Source organism: Lynx canadensis, chromosome X (genome assembly GCF_007474595.2).
Source record: "Lynx canadensis isolate LIC74 chromosome X, mLynCan4.pri.v2, whole genome shotgun sequence".
In the NCBI taxonomy this organism is placed as follows: domain Eukaryota; kingdom Metazoa; phylum Chordata; class Mammalia; order Carnivora; family Felidae; genus Lynx; species Lynx canadensis.
In genome coordinates, this window is record NC_044321.2 from 66,593,900 (window position 1) to 66,614,595 (window position 20,696).

The window sequence follows — 20,696 nt, forward strand, 5'->3', positions numbered from 1 at the left end:
CATAAATCTCTTGTTCTACAATTCCCCTTTCTCTCTTTTGTTCATCTTCATCAATTTCCATTATTTTGTCTTCTTTGTCATTAATTCATTCTTCTGATTTTCCAGCCTACTGTTTATTACACCAAGCCTTTTTCTTTTTTAATTAATAATTTATTAATTTTGAGACAGAGAGAGAAAGCAGAGAGAGAGGGAGAGAGAGAATCCAGAACAGTTCCCATGATGTCAGCACAGAGCACAATACAGGGTTTGATCTCATGAAACACAAGATCCTGACCTGAGCCCAAATCAAGAGTCAGGCTCTTAACTGACTGAGCCAACCAAGGTGCCTAAGCCTGTTTCCAATCACATTGATTGCATTCTTAATCTCTGATTGATTTTTGTTAACAGTTATCATTATAGAAAGCATCTCATTCATGTCTTTTATAGTTTTCTCAAACCAAGTGAGTATCATTATGATTGATGTTTTAAATGCTTCATCAGTCATGTTACATCTATCTATTTCACTTAGATCTCTGGCTTTGGTCTTGTTCTTTCATTTGTGATAAATTCTCCCATTTTGCAATTTTTTTTCTGTCTCTCCCTTCTTGTTTGTGTTGCTAAACCCAGTTGTGTCTCCTGATCCTAAACATGATGGCTTTATGTAGAAGAGGTCTTGTAGGGCCTAAGGCCTGGCACATCAGTGAGTGTCTCTGCTGCGTGCTGTGTGTGCTTTGCTGTTGTGTTTTGGTTGTTCTATCCTTCAGGTAAGTCAAGTACAGAGGCTTTAATTACCTGCAGTGGGAAATATTTGGTGCCTGGCCTGAATGTGACAAGTACTAACTTGGTGTTTTCTGGTCTGCTTGGAAATAAGACCTGACGCCACTTCCACTAGAAATGTGGTCCTGGAGAACTCTCTGGTCTGACGATGTTTTGTTGGCATGAGTTTATTCTGGTCTTCTGAGGAGAGGCTGGCTGTACTGGTATTGAGGCAAGTTTGCATGAGAGGGACACTCCCACCAGAGTGAAGGGTTGTGGGTCTTGGTGTAAGCATGTAAGCCAGTATCAACAGTGCACTGATTCCTAAAGTTGGCTCTGTTCATGCTGAGGGTCAGTGGAGGGAAATGGCAGATGCCAGCTCCTATGTTGCTGGAGAGGCAACATGAAAATCTTTCTCTCAAGGACATGCTCCAAGAAGAGCAAATACTCTCCCCTTCCTGTGTGCCCCAGACATTTTCCAGATTGCTGTTTCCAAGTTATGTTTCCTAAGTTTTCTTTTCACTGCTTTCTCTCCAGGACCAGAGCAGTGTCCTCTAGTCTTTATTCCAGCCATGTCTGCAGACCATTAAAACTTCAAACTTTAGAGACAAGGCGTGGGCTCGGGCTTGTGCTGATCTTGTGGGGAGGGGCCCATCATGCTGGGACTGAGGCAAGACTTACTGAGAAGAACAATCCTTCCAGAGTACAGGGGTTTGGGACTTGGTGTAAACAAGTTAGGCAGCCAGCATCTAAGCTGCACTGCTTTCAGCAAGTGACTGTCTTTATGCTGAGGGGTGGAGGAAGGGAAATAGTGCCAACCAGCTCTTTTTTCCCAGAGAGGAAAATCTGTGAATGTTGCCTCAGCGGGAAGAGCTCCAAGAAGAGCAAATACTCTCCCCATTTTGTGCCCCAGGAGTTCTTTAGATTGTTCTTTCCATGCCATCTGCCCCTGGGTTGTTTGCCTTCTCTCTAGGAGGAGGACAGTGCCTTCGGAACTGTATTCCAGCAAAGTTCTCTGGCCTTTATAACTCCAGGCTTTATGCCCTGCTGGTGTCAGGAACTCAAGCCCTCTCATTTTTCAAGCCAAAGGCTTTGGGGAAAAGTTCTCTTTATGCACTCCCCTGTGTGTTCCTCTTTCTCTTGCCCTTCTCTGCAACCATGGCTCCCTCCACTCCACAGTACCAGAGATCTTTTTCTCCACTAAATTTTGCATCTGTTTTTCCTACCTTTTTGGATATGTCCTCTTCTCTCCTTTTATTTGTAGTTTGATCCATCAAAATTCAGGTCAGTTTTGAGGATATTTAGGATGACTTGATAGTTATCTAGTTCTTTTGAAAAAACGAGAGGAGCCTAGTGTTCTTTTAGTCTGATAACATCTTCCCCCTTGGAATCATACATTGAATTGTTTTCTTTATTTCTCTTTTTGCTGCTTCATTAATGGTGTATAGAAATGGAACATATTTCTATACATTTATGTTGTATCTTGTGACTATTTAGTTCATTTATCATTTCTAGAAGATTTTTGGTGAAGTCTTTCAGGTTTTCTATATATAGCATGTCATTGACAAGGAGTGTAAGTTTTACTTCTTCCTTACCAATTTTGATGCCTTTTATTCCTTTTGGTTTTCTGATTGCTGTGGCTAGAAATTCCAATAGTATGTTGACTAAAAGTGGTAAGAGGGGACACCCTTGTCTTCTCCTGAGCTTAGGGGGAAATCTCTCAGTTTTGTTTTTGTTTTTGTTTTTGTTTTTCCCATTAAGGATGATGAGGTTTTTCATACATAGACTTTTTTTATGTTGAGGTATGTTCCCTTAAAACCTACTTTGAACATTGGGGTACAAGTGCCCCTATGCATCAGTACTCCTGTATCCCTTGGATAAATTCCTAGCAGTGCTATTGCTGGGTCATAGGGTAGGTCTATTTTTAATTTTCTGAGGAACCTCCACACTGCTTTCCAGAGCGGCTGCACCTGAGAGACTTAACGGGAACCCATGGGGAAGGGGAAGGGAAAAAAAAAAAGAGGTTAGAGTGGGAGAGAGCCAAAGCATAAGAGACTGTTAAAAACTGAGAACAAACTGAGGGTTGATGGGGGGTGGGAGGGAGGGGAGGGTGGGTGATGGGTATTGAAGAGGGCACCTTTTGGGATGAGCACTGGGTGTTGTATGGAAACCAATTTGTCAATAAATTTCATATATAAAAAAAATAAAAAAATAAAAAAATAAAAAAAAAACTACTTTGTTGAGGTGTTTTTTTTTTGTTTTGTTTTGTTTTTTTTTACCATGAATGGATGTTGTACTTTGTCCAATGCTTTTTCTCCATCTATGGAAAAGATTACAAGGTTCTTTTCCTTTCTTTTATTTATGTCATATATTGCATTCATTGATTTGCAAATATTGAACCACCCTTGCATCGCAGCAATAAAACTCACTTGATCATGGTGCATGATTTTTTTAACGTATTTTTGAATTCAGTTTGTTAGTATTTTGTTAAGAATTTTTGCATCCATATTCATCAGGGATATTGGTCTGTGGTTCTCTTTTATAGTGGTGTATTTATCTGGTTTTGCTTTCAGGGTAATGCTGACCTCATAGAATGAATGAATTTGTAAGTTTTCCTTCCTTTTCTATCTTTTTGAATAGTTCAAGATGAATAGATTTTAAGTCTCCTATAAATAAATATTAGAATTCACCTGTGAAACCATCTGGTCCTAGGCTTCTGTTTGTTGGAAATTTTTAAATTACTGACTCAATTTCTTTTTTTCTTTTCTTCTCTTTTTTTCTTTCTTTTCTCCCCTTCCTTTTTCTTTTCTCCCCTTCCCTTCCTTTCCCTTCCCTTCTCTTCTCTTCTCTTATCTTCTCTCTCTCTCTCTCTTTTTGAGAGAGCACAATCTGGGGGAGGAGCAGAGGGAGGGAGGGAGGGAGAGAGACAGAGAAAGAGAGAGAGAGAGAGAGAGAGAGAGAGAATCATAAACAGGCTCCATTCCCAGCATGGAGCCCGACATGGGGCTTGATCTCACAACTGTGAGAGCCAAAATCAAAGTCAGATTATTAACTGACTGAGCCACCCAGGCACCTCGATTACTGACTCAATTTATTTGCAGGTTTTCAGTCTGCTCAAGTTTTCTATTTCTTTCTGTTTCAGTTTTGATAGTTTCTACATTTCTAGGAATTTATCTATTTCTTTAAGGTTGCCATTTTGTTAGCCTATCGTTTTTCATAATATTCTTTTAGGATTGTATGTATTTTTGTGGTGGTGTTGGTTATTTCTCTCTCATTTGTAACTTTATTTATTTGACTCTTTTACCTTATTTTCTTGATAAATTTGACTATGGTCTGCCAATTTTACTGATTTTTTTCAAAAAACAGTCTCCTAGTTGCATTGATGTGTTCTATTGTTTTTGTTTGTTTGTTTCTATATCATTTATTTCTGCTCTAATCTTTATTATTTTATTACTTCTGCTAGTTTTAGGTTTTTGTTTGTTTGTTGTTGCTGTTGTTATTATTGTAGCTTCTTTAAGTGAAAGGTAGGTTAGGTGGTTTATTTGAGATTTTTTCTTACTTCTTTAGGTAGACCTGTATTGCTATAAACTTCCCTCTTACAAACTATTTTGCTTTAGGACAGTTGTGTTTTCATTTTTATTTGTTTCCATATACTTTTAAAATTCATTCCTTTATTTCTTGTTTGACCCATTTGATGTTTAGTAGCATGTTGTCTAACCTTTATGTATTTGTGGGCTTCCCAAATTTTTTCTTGTGGTTGATTTCTAGCATTGTTGTCAGAAAGATGCATGGTATTACTTCAATTTTGCTAAACTTTCTGGGGCTTGTTTTGTGGTCTATTATGTGATCTATTCTGTAGAATGTTATGTGTGTATTGAAAAAAAATGTGTGTTCTGCTGTTGTAGGATGGAATGCTCTTAATATATCTGTTAAATCCATTTGTTCCAATGTGTCAATTAAATCCATTATTTCCTTGTTATTTTTCTCTTTACATGATCTGTCCAATATTTTTTAGTGGAGGTTAAAATCCCCTACTATTATTGTATCACTATTAATTATTTCCTTTTTGCTTGTTATTAACTGTTTTATATATTTGGGGGCTCCTATGTTGGGTGTGTAAGGATTTATAATTATTATACCTTCTTGTTAGATTTTCCTTCTTATTATTATAAAGTGTTTTACTTTGTGTGTTGTTATAAACTTTGTTTTAAAGTCTATTTTGTCTGAAATAAGTATGGTTATCCCAGCTTTCTTCTCACATCCATTTGCATTGTAGGTGTTTCTCCATCCCCTCACTTTCAATCTACAGGTATCTTTAAGTCTATAATGACTCTCTTGTAGACAGAATATAGGTAGGTCTTGTTTTTTATCCACTCTGTCACTGTATGTCTTTTGATTGAAGAAATTAGTCCATTTACATTCAAAATAATTTTGATAGATTTGTATTTTATGCCATTTTATTACCTGTTTTGTGATTGTTTCTGAAGATTTTCTCTGATCCTTTCTTGTCTTTCTTTTGTTCATATTTTCCTTTTTCTAATTTTCTTAGTGATATATTTGGATTTATTTCTTTTTTTTTGCATGTTTATTACTGTTTTTTATACATGGGTATCATTAAGTTTGTAAATAAGCTCTTCTGCCTATAGCAGTCTATATTAATTTGATGGTCATTTAAGTTTGATCCCATTCGTTTCTTCTTCTTCCTGACATTTTCAATATATGCTATTCTATTTTATATCATTTTGGGAAATTGTTCGCCTCGGTTTTTTTTACAGAAATATTAATTTTCACTGCTTTTGTGTTTCCTTTCTTAATACTGTTAATTTTGGTGTCTGGAAAACTCTTTATCTCTTCTATTCTGAATAATATTCTTAAAGTATAGAATATTCTTGCCTGCAGATTTTTCCCACTCAGCACTTTGTATATTCCATGCCATTCCCTTGTGGCTTACAAAGTTTCTGTTGAAAAATATCCTGCTAGTGTTATGGGTTTTTCCATGTAAGTTCACGATTTTTTTTGCTGCTTTTAAGATTTTTTTCTTTTTCACTATATTTTGCAAGTTTAATTACAATATGTATTGGCATGAGTCTGGCTTTGTTGATTTTGATGGGAGTTATCATTTCTTCCTGGAATTGGATATGTTTCCTTCCCATGGTAAGGAAGTTTTCATTTATTATTTCTCTAAATAAATTTTCTGCCCTATTTATCTTCTTCTTCTGGTACTCCTATAATACCAAGGTTATTACATATGATGAAGCCACTGAACTCCTTAAATCTATTCGCATTGTGTGCAATTCTTTTCACTTTTTTTGTTCACCTTGATTACTTTCCATTGCTTTGTCTGGTAGGTCACTAATTCATTACTTGCTTCTTCAATCTTGTTATTCATTCCATCAAGTGTGTTTCTTATTTCATTTAATGAGGTCTTTATCTCTGTTGTGTTATTCTTTACCTCTGTGTTAAGGGTCTCACTCATATCTTCCACTCTTTTCTTAAAGAATGTATGAGAAAGTTCCTTATGATCATTGCTTTAAATTCTCTACAAGACATCTTTGTTTTGCTTAGATCTCTGGTCATGGAATTCTCCTGTTCTTTCATTTGGAATAAATTTCTTTCTCATTTTGTCTGCTCTCTCTGTTTCTCTGTGTTAAGAAAGTCTTCTGTGTCTTACACTCTTGAAAATAGTGACTTTATGAAAAATAGGTCCTGGGGTGCCTTGCAGTTCAGGGTCCCTTTTTCACCAGGACCTGGAATTTCAAGAAAGTATCTTATGTGTGTTGCTTATGCCTTGCTATTGTTTCTGAGCCACTTCTCTTTCAGTGCAATCATCTATACTGATTTTCTGCCTATTGTGGGCTGTACTTGCTCTCTTTGGTGTTAGTACCCATGTAGGCCAGCTCTGAAGGGGCATGCCTGCCAGTGAACTTGGGAACTGGGTGGTGGTATTAGCAAAGTTTGCACTGGGCCTCTCATCCTATGCAGGTCCCCCACAGTGCTGATGTAGCTGTGGACTGTGTTGGTGCTGCTGGTGTTGTATGATTGGGCATGGTGTCTGTTGGCTGGAGGTGCATGTCGGCATAGTGGTGTGCTGCAGCAGCTGTGCACCTGGCAACTGATCAGGGTGCATGTGTGGCTTTAACAAAATTTTCCCTGAGCCCAGGGCTGAGGCCAGCAGGCTTGGATTGGGTTACTTCCTCAGGAGACCTCATGGGCATAGCACACTGCCAGAGGGTCAGGCAGCAAGTGTCTATGCAACCAGGTTTCTTGAAGGTGGCTATGTTAATGTTGGGTGGCAGGGAAATTATCACCTGCCAGCTCCCTCATTTGTGGAGAAGTTCCTCAATATACTTTGAAATCAGTATGAACAGATCTGTCTCCTGTTTGCCCCTGGCATTGTGCAAACTGCCTTTTATTTTTATTTTTAATTTTTAACTTTTTATTTAATCACTTAGTCCACTCCTTAATCCCCATCAACAATTTCACCCATATCCTACCCCACCTCCTCTCTGGTAACCATTAGATACTTCTCTATAGTTAAACGTATCTTGGTTTGCTTCCCTCTTTTATTTTTCAATTGTTCATGTATTTTGTTTCCTAAATTTCACATGGGAAGAAAATCATATGGCATTTGTCTTTTTCTGACTTACTTATGTCACTTAAAATAATACTCTCTAGCTCCATCCATGTCATTTCAAATGGCAAACTGCCATTTTTTGTTGCCTCTCTGTGAAAGCTGCTATCTCTTTAAGGGCCGTGACCAAACTATTGCTCACCTTGCTTGGCACCCAGTGCTGAGTTGCATATCTGAAGTGAAAAGAGGCAATATGATTTGCATAGTGATGTCCCATATAAACCTTCTTTATGAGGGTGAGGTAAGTTTTGGTTTTGTTTCCTAAAATGTTAAGTGCAAATCAGTATTCTGTACAGCCAATCTTGGGAAATACTTGCTTTGTATCTTCTCATGAAGAAAAATGCTTTACATGGTTATAAGCCAGAGGTGAGTGCTTAGGTTGAGATTAGGCAAAATATGGAAAACAGAAGTAAAATAATAATAATGAAGTCATCAAGAAGGCTTGGGCTTTCAAGCCTTTGGAAAGTTTAGCCATGAAAATGAACAACTTCTATTCATTCACTGGCCCTGACTCTAAAAGAAGATTTGATGAAAGAGGCCCCCATTACTTTGTTTTGTTTTGTTTTTAACTTTTGAATTTGGAATAATTTCAGACTTACACAAAAGTTGTATAAGTGCTACAAAGTATTTCTGTATACAGTTGTCCCAGATTCTCCCCCAATTAATATATTACATAACCACATTACAATGATCAAAGCAGTATATTAACATTGATACAATATTTTAAATTTACAGACTTCATTCACATTTTTCCAAGTGTCCCCTTAATTTCTTGTTTCTGCTTCAGGATCTGATGTTAGGTCTCACGATGGACTCTCTCTATCCTCTTTTAATCCGGAATAGGTTCTCAGAATTTATTTGACTTTCATGATCTTGATGCATTTGCAGAGTCAAATCTATGGAATCCCCTTCATTTTGATTTATCCTGATGTTTCTTAATGATACAATTCAGGTTATGCATGTTTGATAAAGATATCACAGAAATGTTTGTTCCCTTCTTAGTACATCAAATTAAGAGTTCCATGATGTTGGTAAGTCTCATTATTGGTGAAGTTAGCCTTGATCATTGTGTTAAGGTTATGTCTGCCAGGTTTCTGAAATGCAAAATTAGTATTTTGTAATATTAATTACAAAATTAGTAAGTATCTTATAGGGAGAATCTTTGAGGCCATACAAATAATCTATTACTCATAATACATTTACTCACTAATTTTATCATGCATTTTTAATTATCAACTGAAGCAATTACTGATCTGTTTACCAAAAATACTTTAGTTTTTCTTTCTTTCTTCTTCTTCTTCTTCTTCTTCTTCTTCTTCATTTGTTTCTTCTTCTTCTTCTTCTTCAATTTGAGAGAGAGAGAGAGAGAGAGAGCAAGCATGAGCCGGGGAGAGAGGCAGAGGGAGGGGGCAGAGGAAGAGAGAGAAAATCTTAAGCAGGATCCATGCTCAGTGCAGAGCTTGACAGAGGGCTCAATCCCACAACAATGTGATCATGACCTCATCCAAAACTAAAAGTCAGACACTCAGCCATCTGAGCCAACCAGACACGCCTCTGAAGATATTTTTTTTATTTCCATAATTCTTTCTATGCTTATTAGTTTGAAATACATTCTCCCCCACTGATGTGTGCTTTTAGATCATTTATTTGTATCAGTATTGATTAATTTATTCTGTATATTCTAATCCATTACTATCATTATTTTTGCTAAAGTTTTCCTTTTGGTAGTTGGAAGCCCCTTTAAATTGAATCCTGTAGATGAGTTTTCATTTTAGTAATTTTATTTTTAGAAAACAAAAACATATTTCATTTCACAATACTTACATGCTGAAATCTATTTTTATTTGAGCTATTTTCAGGAGCCACAAGTGAGGAGATCAGGTATTCTTAGAGATGAGCTAAGCAGCCAGGGTTCTGCTCTCAGCTTAGCCAAGAACCAGCTGTCAATTATTTATTATCGCTTCAATTTAGTAACAAGAAAGTAGTGGATTTGTAACAATAGTAATATTTTGAATCTAAAAAACTTTGATTCTTATCTGATGGAAAGAAGTGCTGGTAGTTCATTGACAGATTGTTTTTTGATAACTTGATGGGGATAGAAGTTATTTAAAAATAATCAGGAAAGATTTCCTTGAAGATTAATAAAGGAAACAAAGTTGAAGTGGAATGCACAAGAAAAGCAACAAGACTTACCAAAAGATTTGCTATTTATCTCTAATTAGAGATAGGGTTCCTGGACTTCTTTGGCATGTGAATATCTGTAAATGTTATAGTTTCTCAAAAAGACAGTATTGATGATGATCTACTGTTCAGCTCATGAAATGGTTGTAATACTACAAATATAATTAGCTATAGCTCCACATGAAGACTCAATAGGAAAGTAAACCTTGTATTCAGAAAAAAATATCATTGATGACTTGCAAAAGTGAGAAAAAACTGAACAATTCTTGACAGGTGAATATAATTCAAGACTGGCAGGTATAAAGTGAATGAGATTTAAGGTTGACACATATAAAATATTTAATAATGCTTTCATATTTTTCTGCAGGAATAAATTTAACTTACAGACTTTAGTTATATGAACTTCAATATTTTTCACTCTCAGTGCATACATCCCTAAGTTATTTTTACACACAAAGTACCTTTTTAGCAAAAGTTCAAAATAAATATACAAAGAAAAATATACATGAAACATCTTTGGTACCTTTTGAAAAAAAAAGCAATATCATATTAGTTGAATTAAGTTTTTATTCCAACTAAGATAGTATAAAGTTCATGAGTTTTCAAGTTTACTTGTAACAAAGACAGTCTTTCCTTAAGTCACAGTATATATATTTTTTCATTACTGGATTCAGAATAAAAAATTTTTTAATTATGCCTAAACACAACAAATTTATTTATCATTATTATTAAAATCCTTTCTCACATTTGAGAAATGTGAGACAGGAAACTATCAAAACACTAGAGGATAAAACAGGCAGCAACCTCTTTGATGTTGGCTACAGCAACTTCTTTTTTCTTTTAATGTTTTTTTTAATGTTTATTTTTGAGAGACAGAGACAGAGCATGAGAGGCAGAGGGGCAGAGAGAGAAGGAGTCACAAAATCTGAAGCAGACTCCAGGCTCTGAGCTGTCAGCACAGCCCGATGCGGGGCTCAAACTCATGGGTTGTGAGATCATGACCTGAGCTGAAGTCAGACGCTTAACTGAGCCACCCAGGCGCCCCTAGCAACTTCTTAATAGACATGTCTCCGGAAGTAAGAGAAATAAAAACTAAAATGAACTATTGGGACCTCATATTAAGGGATAAAACTAAATAAAGTTTTAATATAATATTTTAATAATAATAATAATTTTATAATACAATAAATAATTAAAAAACAATAAAACTAAAAGGCAACCAATGGAATGGAAGAAGATAGTTGCAAGTGACATAGTGGATAAAGGGTTAGTATCCAAAATATAACAAGAATTTAACAAATTCAACTCCCAAAAATCAAATAATCCAGTGAAGAAATGGGCAGGGGGCATGAATACACACTTTTCCAAAGAAGACATCCAGATACATGAAAATATGTTCAACATCACTCATCATGAGGGAAATACAAATCAAAACCACAATGAGATACAACCTCACACCTGTCAGAATGGTTAAAATTAACAACTCAGGTAACAATAGATTTTGGTGAAGATGTGGAAAAAGGGGAATGTTTTGCATTGTTGGTGGGAATGCAAACTGGTGTATTCACTCTGGAAAACAGTATGGAGGTTCCTCAAAAAGTTAAAAAAAGAACTACCTTATGAAACAGCAGTTTCACTACTAGGTATTTATCCAAAGGACACAAAAATGCTGATTCAAAGGGGGACACGCACCCCAATGTTTATAGCAGCACTATCAACTATAGCCAAATTTTTCAAAGAGCCCAAATGTCCATTCACTAATGAGTGGATAAAGAAGAGGTGGTATATATATATATATATACACAATACTACTTGACTATGAAAAAGAATAATATCTTGCCATTTGCAAAAACATGGATGGAACTAGAGTCTATTTTGCTAAGCGAAATAAGTCAGTCAAAGAAAGATAAATATCATATGATTTCATTCATATGTGAAATTTAAGAAACAATAGACATGAATATTGAAGAAGGGAAGGAAAAATAAGATAAAAACAGAGTGGGAGGCAAACCTTAAGAGTCTCTTAAATACAGAAAACAAACAGGGTTGCTGGAGGGAGGTGTGGCAGGGGATGGGCTAAATGGGTGATGGGCATTACAGAGGGCACTTATGGGAGGAGCACTGGATGTCATATGTAAATGATGAATCACAGGATTCTAGTCCTGAAACAAATACTATGTCATATGTTAACTTGAATTTAAATAAAATTTAAAAATAAAATAATAAAATAAAGTAAAATAAATTCTTTATACAAAAGCAAATATTTCTTCATTGAAAGGTAGAGCACACACACATAAACACACACAGTATTTGTAAATTTTTCTGTTTTATTCATGTCAATCACAATATGAACATCAATCATTTAAATAAAAGGGTACTGCACAATGTTCTTATATTGCAATGAATATATCCTATAAAGCAGCTGTCCATTAGTGTCTCATGTCAGTTAATTTCATGAAAACTAAGATGTCTAATTAAATATTAGTTTTTAACACAATGCTTTTTTTCTAAAGTATATGATGACTGCATCATTAATAAATATTATACAGGATATAGAATTAATTTTTCTATTATGACAGATGTGTCATTTATATGCAATCAAATCCTGATTTACATTTTGTGGGAAATTTGAAAACATACTAATGCTTGAGAGTAAGTTCTCACAAAACACGCTGACTTGGTATAATTTTGAATTATTTAGAGGGCTATGTAACTCTCCCAAATTTGAAATGGAACTTAAGGCTCTCAAATATCAACACTCTCAAGTTTATCTTACCATAACCAACCCTGTTTCCACTGACTTCATTTTCACATGCCAAAAAGGAGACTTATAGGAACAGAAATTGTACATTTGTTAGGGTTCAATCCAATGGAAGCTTGTATATTAATTTATTATCAACATATAGTGATAATGAATAGGTCCATGACAACTTGCCTAGATAGGAGCATTTTCATTTCTGAGGATTCCCAGCAGAATAAACTAGATATCAGCAGTACATGATAGCTTCAATCTTTATGAAGATTGTAAACAGCATATATATATATATATAGCCGACCTCTTAAATCCTCCATATTTTTGTTCATCGTAGCACCTTTCCTAGCCTTCACACTAGCCCTAACCATGTGAATCTCCCTACCCATACCGTACCCACTTATTAACATAAACCTAGGAGTACTATTTATATTGGCCATATCAAGCCTTGCTGTCTACTCCATCCTATGATCAGGATGAGCCTCAAATTCCAAATATGGCCTAATTGGGGCCTTGCGAGCCATAGCCCAAACAATCTCATATGAAGTGACACTATTATCCTATCAGTACTACTAATAAATGGATCCTTTGCACTAATCACTACCCAATAATATATCACCTCTAGCTATAATATGATTTATCTCAACATTAGAAGAAAAGAACTGAGCCCCATTCGACCTAACAGAAGGGGAATCAGAACTCATCTCCGGGTTCAATGTAGAATATGCAGCAGGTCCTTTTGCCCTGTTCTTCTTAGCAGAATATGCTAACATCATCATAATAAACATCCTAACAACAATTCTATTCTTCGGAGCATTCTCTACATACCAGAACTATACACCGTCAACTTTACAGTAAAAACCCTATTCCTGACAGTCACTTTCCTATGAATCTGAGCATCTTATCCACGATTCCAATACAACCAACTTATACCCCTCCTATGAAAAAACTTCCTACCCCTTACTCTAGCCCTATGTATAAGACATGTAACCCTGCCCATTATCACAGCAAGCATTCCACCTCAAACATAAGAAATATGTCTGACAAAAGAGTTACTTTGATAGAGTAAATTATAGAGATTCAAGCCCTCTTATTTCTAGAATTATAGGAGTCGAACCTAATCCTAAGAATTCAAAAATCTTCGTGCTACCATTATTATACCACATTCTACAGTAAGGTAGCTAAATAAGCTATCAGGCCCATACCCCGAAAATGTTGGTTTATACCCTTCCCGTACTAATCTAACCCCCTATCTTTATATTAACTGTCATCTCAGGGACCATAATTGTAATAACAACCTCTCACTGACTTATAGTCTGAATTGACTTCGAAATAAATCTAGCTATTATTCCCATCCTTATAAAAAAATTTAACCCACGAGCCATAGAAGCACCCACAAAATATTTCCTAATACAAGCAACTGCCTCCATGCTCCTAATAATAGGAATTATTATTAATCTGCTATACTCAGGACAGTGAACTGTATCAAAAAATCTAAACCCCATGGCATCAGTCATAATAACCATTGCCTTAGCAATAAAACTGAGCTTGGCTCTATTCCACTTCTGAGTGCCTGAAGTCACACAAGGAATCTCTATATCCTTGGGCCTAATCCTATTAATGTGACAAAAAATTGCACCACTATCAATCCTCTACCAAACCTCACCTGCCATTAACCCCAACCTACTACTAACAATAGCTATCATATAAGTCGTAGTTGGTGGATGAGGAGGACTTAACCAAACACAACTATGAAAAATCATAGCATACTCCTCAATTGCCCACATGGGCTGAATAACAGCTATCATACTATACAACCTTACAATAATAATCCTAAACTTAATTACTTACATCATCATAACATGGGCCACCTTTATGTTATTTTTATAGAGCTCCACCACAACAACATCATCCCTATCACAAACATGAGACAAGACACCCCTAATCACCTCATTTATTTTAGTGCTGATGATATCTTTAGGTGACCTCACACCACTCTCTGGCTTTATCACAAAATGAATAATTATCCAAGAACTAACAAAAAAACAAATAATCATAATACCTACGTTATTAGCCATGACAGCACTACTTACCCTATATTTTACATACGACTAACATATGCCACAGCATTAACTATATTTCCTGCAACAAAGAGTATAAAAATAAAATGACGATTCGAAAGTACAAAAATAAAAATAACCCTCTTGCCCCCTCTCATTGTAATATCAACTATACTGCTACCACTTGCACCAATACTATCTATTTTTTATTAGAAATTTAGGTTAGAACTAGACCAAGAGCCTTCCAAGCTTTGAGCAAGTCACACAGACTTAACTTCTGTACACCCAACCCTAAGGACTGTAAAAATCTATCTTACATCAATTGATTGCAAATAAAACACTTTAATTAAGCTAAGCGCTCACTAGATTGATGGGCTCCAACCCCACGACCTCATTAAAATCATTAACCACTCATTTATCGACCTACCTGCCACGTCCAAGCATGATGAAACTTTGGCTCCCTATTAGGAGTCTGCCTAATCCTACAAATTCTTACAGGCCTCTTTCTAGCTATACACTACACATCAGACACAACAACCGCCTTCTCATCAGTTATATATCTGTCGTGACGTTAACTATGGCTGAATCATCCTATACAGGCACGCTAATGGAGCCTCTATATTCTTTATCTGCCTGTTTATACATGTAGGCCGAGGGATGTACTATGGCTCCTATACCTTCTCAGAAACATGAAATATTGGAATCGTGTTACTATTTGCAGTCATAGCTACAGCTTTCATAGGATATGTCCTACCGTAAGTCCAAATATCCTTTTGAGGAGCTACTGTAATTACTAACCTCCTATCAGCAATCCCATATATTGGAACCAACTTAGTAGAATGGATCTAAAGGGAGTTCTCAGTAGACAAAACCACCTTGACACAGTTCTTTGCCTTCCATTTCATCCTTCCATTTATTATCTCAGACCTAGCAGCAGTCCACCTTCTATTCCTTCAGGAAACAGGATCCAACAACCCCTCAGGAATAACATCCGACTCAGATAAAATCCCATTCCATCCCTATTACACAATCAAAGACATCCTGGGCCTCCTAGTATTAATTCTAGTGCTCATATTGCATGTCCTATTCTCACAGATCTACTAGGAGACTCAGACAACTATACTTTCACTAACCCTCTAAACACCCCATCTCATATTAAACCCGAATGAGATTTCCTATTTGCATGTGCAATCCTTCAATCCATCCCTAATAAACTAGGAGGAGTCCTGCCCTAGTCCTCTCTATCCTAGTTCTAGCAATCATCCTTATTCTCCACACTTCTAAACAATGAGGGATAATATTCCGACCACTAAGCCAATGCCTATCTTGATTTCTAGTAACAGACCTACTAACCCTAACATGAATCGGCGGCCAACATGTAGAACACCCTTTATCACTATTGGCTAACTGGCTTCTGTCTTATACTTCACGACCCTTCTAATCTTACCCATCTCAGGCATTATCGAAAATCGCCTCCTTAACTGAAGAGTCTTTGTAGTATATAAAATACTTTGGTCTTGTAAACCAAAAAAGGAGAACATATGCCTTTCCTAAGACTTGAAGGAAGAAGCAACAGCCCCACCATCAGCACCCAAAGCTGAAATTCTTTTTTAAACTATTCCTTGCCAATACTGCAACTTTCATAATTAATATATTGCATATACCCATATTGTGCTTGCCCAGTACGTCCTTATTTCCCATAAAAAAGACATGTTAAAAATCCCTATTACCACAACACAGAACATATCATGTAAGATTAGTATATTGATTATTAACCCCATGAACATTAAACACGTACAACAACCCATTAATATCACGCAAAACACATTGCATACACTGCACATTAACTGCCAACTCATGAACATAAAGTGAGTACAATAATACATTAATATTATACAAGACATACTATGTACATCGTGCATTTTGTTTCATCATTGTGAAGGGAGAAAAAGTATTAATGAGGTAGAAAAAATTAAAATTAAAAAAATATTAAAATCAGGAAGTTAAACACACACACAAACACACACACACACACAAATCAAATAGATGATACTAGATCCTAGGTGTGTTTTGATTTGTGTGTTGAAAGTGGTTTGATAGATTAGAGAAAAAAGGGGGAAAAAAAGGAAACATTTGAAAATGTGAAAAAACAAATACACTCAAGTAGACTAAAATGAAATAATGGAAGTAAAATAGAATTTGAAAAAATTTACAGAAAAAATATAGTAGAAAAAATTAAGGGAAAATATTTTAATAAAAATTAAAAATAAAAATGTATTTTTCTCTTTCTGTATTCTGTATTCTGTTTTTTTATCTTTTACAATTCTTTTCTTTTTCTTGAATACACAAAGAAAAAAATTCATTTTTATTTTCAATTTAAATATCTTTCTTCTATTTTAATTACCATATTTTTTTTACTTTTGTGTATTTTTTTTCAAATTCTTCTTTACTTCCATCATTTTATTTTAGTCTACTTCAGTGTATTCACCTTTTCAAATTTTCAAACAATTTCCTTTGTTTTCTTTCTTTTTCTTTTTTTCCATTTTCCATTTCTTTTCTTTTTCTTGAATTCAGAAAGAGAAAAACTTCAATTTACTTTCAATGTATATTAAAAATATTCTTATTTAATTTTCATTACTATATTTTTTGCTTTTATGTAAATTTTTTTCTAATTCAATTCTACTTCCATCATTTTATTTTAGTCTACTACAGTGTATTCATTGTTTCAAATTTTAAAACAATTTCTTTTTTCTCTTTTTCTCTTTTTTATTTCTTTTCTTTTTTCTTAAATTCAGAAAATGAAAAAAGTTTATATTTATTTTTAATTTTTATTAAAAATATTTTCTTTAATTTTTTTATACTTTATTCTTTATTTTTGTGTATATTTTTTTCAAATTCTATTTTACCCTCATCATCTCATTTTAGTCTACTTCAGTGTATTCATTTTTTCAAATTCCCAAACGATTTCCTTTTTTTTTAATCTATCCCGCTTTTTTTTCTCTAATCTGTCAAACCACTCTCAACTGCCAGACCAAAACACAACTAGGATTTAGCATCATCTATTCAATTTGTGTGTTTGTGTGTTTTTAATTTTTAATTTAATATTTTTTAATTTTAATTTTTTTTAATTTCAATTTTTCTACCTCATTAATTCCTTTTTCCCTTGAAAATGACAAAATGAAGGAATTCATCCCAAAAGAAGGAGCACAAAGAAACGGATGCCAGGGATTTAACTAACACAGATACAAGCAAGATGTCTGAACAAGAATTTAGAATCACGATAATAAGAATACTAACTGGGGTCGAAAATAGATTATAATCCCTTTATGCAGAGATAAAAGAAGTAAAAAATAGCCAGAATGAAATTAAAAAATACTATAACTGAACTGCAATCACAGATGGATGCAGTAGCAGCAAGGATGGATAAGGCAGAACAGAGAATCAGTGATATAAAGGACAAACTTATAGAGAATAATGAAGCTGAAAAAAAAAGAGGGAGATTAGGGCAAAGGAGCACGATTTAAGAATTAGAGAAATCAGTGACTCATTAAAAAGGAACAACATCAAAATCATAGGGGTCCCAGAAAAGGAAGAGAGAGAAAAAGGGTAGAAGGGTTATGTGAGCAAATCATAGCAGAAAACTTTCCTAACCTGGGGGCACACAGACATCAAAATTCAAGAAGCACAGTGGACCCCCATTAGATTCAACAAAAAACTACCATCAACAAAACATATCATAGTCAAATTCACAAAATACTCATGCAAGGAGAGAATCATAAAAACAGCAAGGGAAAAAAGTCCTTAACATACAAGGGAAGACAGATCAAGTTTGCAGCAGATCTATCCATAGAAACTTGGCAGGCCAGAAAGGAGTGTCAGGATATATTCAGTGTGCTGAATCAGAAAAATATGCAGCCAAGAATTCTTTATCCAGCAAGGCTGTCATTCCAAATAGAAGGAGAGAGAAAACGTTTCCCAAACAAAAATTAAAGGAGTTTGTGACCACTAAACCAGCCCTGCAAGAAATTATATACCAAAAGCAACAAAAGATAAGAAAGGACCAGAGAACACCACCAGAAACTCCAACTCTACAAGCATCATAATGGCAATAAATTCATATCTTTCAGTATTCACTCTAAATGTCAATGGCCTCAATACTGCAAGCAAAAGACATAGGGTAACAGAATGAATAAGAAAACAAAATCCATCTATACGCTGCTTACAAGAGACACACTTAAGACTTAAAGACAACTTCAGATTGAAAATAAGGGGATGGAAAACTATCTATCATGCAATTGGTCAACAAAAGAAAGCAAGAGTAGCCATAGTTATATCAGACAATCTAGACTTTATAATAAAGACTGGATCAAGAGATCAAGGTCATCATATAATTATCAAGGGGTCTATTCACCAAGAAGACTTAACAATTGTAAACATTTATGTGCCACATGTAGAAGCACACAAATATATAAATCAATGAATCACAAACATGAAGAAACTCATGGAAAATAATACCATAACAGTAAGATACTTCATCAACCCACTCACAGCAATGGACAGATCATCTCATCAAAAAATCAACAAGGAAACAATGGCTTTGAATGACATACTGGACCAGTTGGACATATTCAAAACATTTCATCCTAAAGCAGCATAATACACATTCTTCTCCAGTGCACATGGAATGTTCCCCAGAATACATCATATAGTGGGACACAAATCAGCCCTCATCAAGTACAAAAAGATCGAGATCATACCATGCATATTTTCAGACCACAACGCTATGAAACCTGAAATTAACCAAAAGAAAAAATTTGGAAAGGTAGCAAATACTTGGAGACTGAAGAACATCCTACTAAAGAATGAATGGGCAAACCAAGAAGTTAAAGAGGAAATTAAAAAGTATATGGAAGTCAATGAAAATGATAACACCACAACCCAAAACCTCTGGGATGCAGCAAAGCCGGTCATAAGAGGAAAGTGTAGAGCAATCCAGGCCTTCCTAAAGAAGGAAGAAAGATCTCAGATACACAACCTAACCTTATGCCTTAAGGAGCTGGAAAAAGAACAGCAAATAAAACCCCAAACCCGCAGAAGATTAGGAAATAATAAAGATTAGAGCAAAAATTAATGCTATTGAAACCAAAAAAAAAAAAAAAACAAAAAACAAACAAACAAAAAAAACCAGTAGAACAGATCAATGAAACCAGAAGCTGGTTCTTTGAAAGAATTGACAAAATTGATAAACCACTAGCCAGTTTGATCAAGAAGAAAAAGGAAAAGACCCAAATAAATAAAATCAAGAATTAAAGAGGAGAGATCACAACCAACACAAAAGAAATAAAAACAATAATAAGAGAATATTATGAGCAATTATATGCCAATAAAATAGGCAATCTGGAAGAAATGGACAAATTCCTAGAAACATATACACTACCAACACTGAAACAGGAAGAAATAGAAAATTTGAACAGACTCATAACCAGTAAGGAAATCGGATTAGTAATCAAAAATCTCCCAAAAAACAAGAGTCCAGGGTCAGATGGCTTTCCAAGGGAATTCTACCAAACATTTAAAAAAGGGTTAACAGATGGGTATTAAGGAGGGCACCTGTTGGAATGAGCACTGGGTGTTGTATGGAAACCAGTTTGACAATAAATTTCATATTAAAAAAGAGGGTGAGCAGCTATTTTCTTGAAGCTGTTCAAAAAACAGAAATGAACAGAAAACGTCCAACATCTTTCTATGAGGCCAGCATTACCTTGATTCCAAAACCAGACAGAGACCCCACTAAAAAGGAGAACTATAGACCAATTTCCAGTGAACATGGATGCAAAAATCCTGAACAAGATATTAGCCAACCGGATACAACAACATATTAAAAAAGTTATTCACCACAACCAGGCAGGATTTATACCTGGGATGAAGGGCTGGCTCAATATCCACAAAACAATTAATGTGATTCATCACATCAATAAAAGAAAGGACAAGAACCATATGATCCTCTCAATAGATGCAGAGAAAGCATTTGACAAAATACAGCATCCTTTCTTGATACAAACCCTCAAGAAAGTATGGATAGAAGGAGCATTCCTCGAGATCTTAAAAGCCATATATTAATGACCCAATGCTAATATCATCTTCAATGGGGAAAAATTGAGAGCTTTACCTCTAAGGTCGGGAACAAGACAGGGATGTCGACTCTTGCCATTGTTATTCAACATAGTATTGGAAGTCTTAGCCTCTGCAATCAGACAACACAAAGAAATAAAAGGCATCCAAATCGACCAGAAGGAGTTCAAACTTTCACTCTTCGCAGATGACATTGTACTCTATA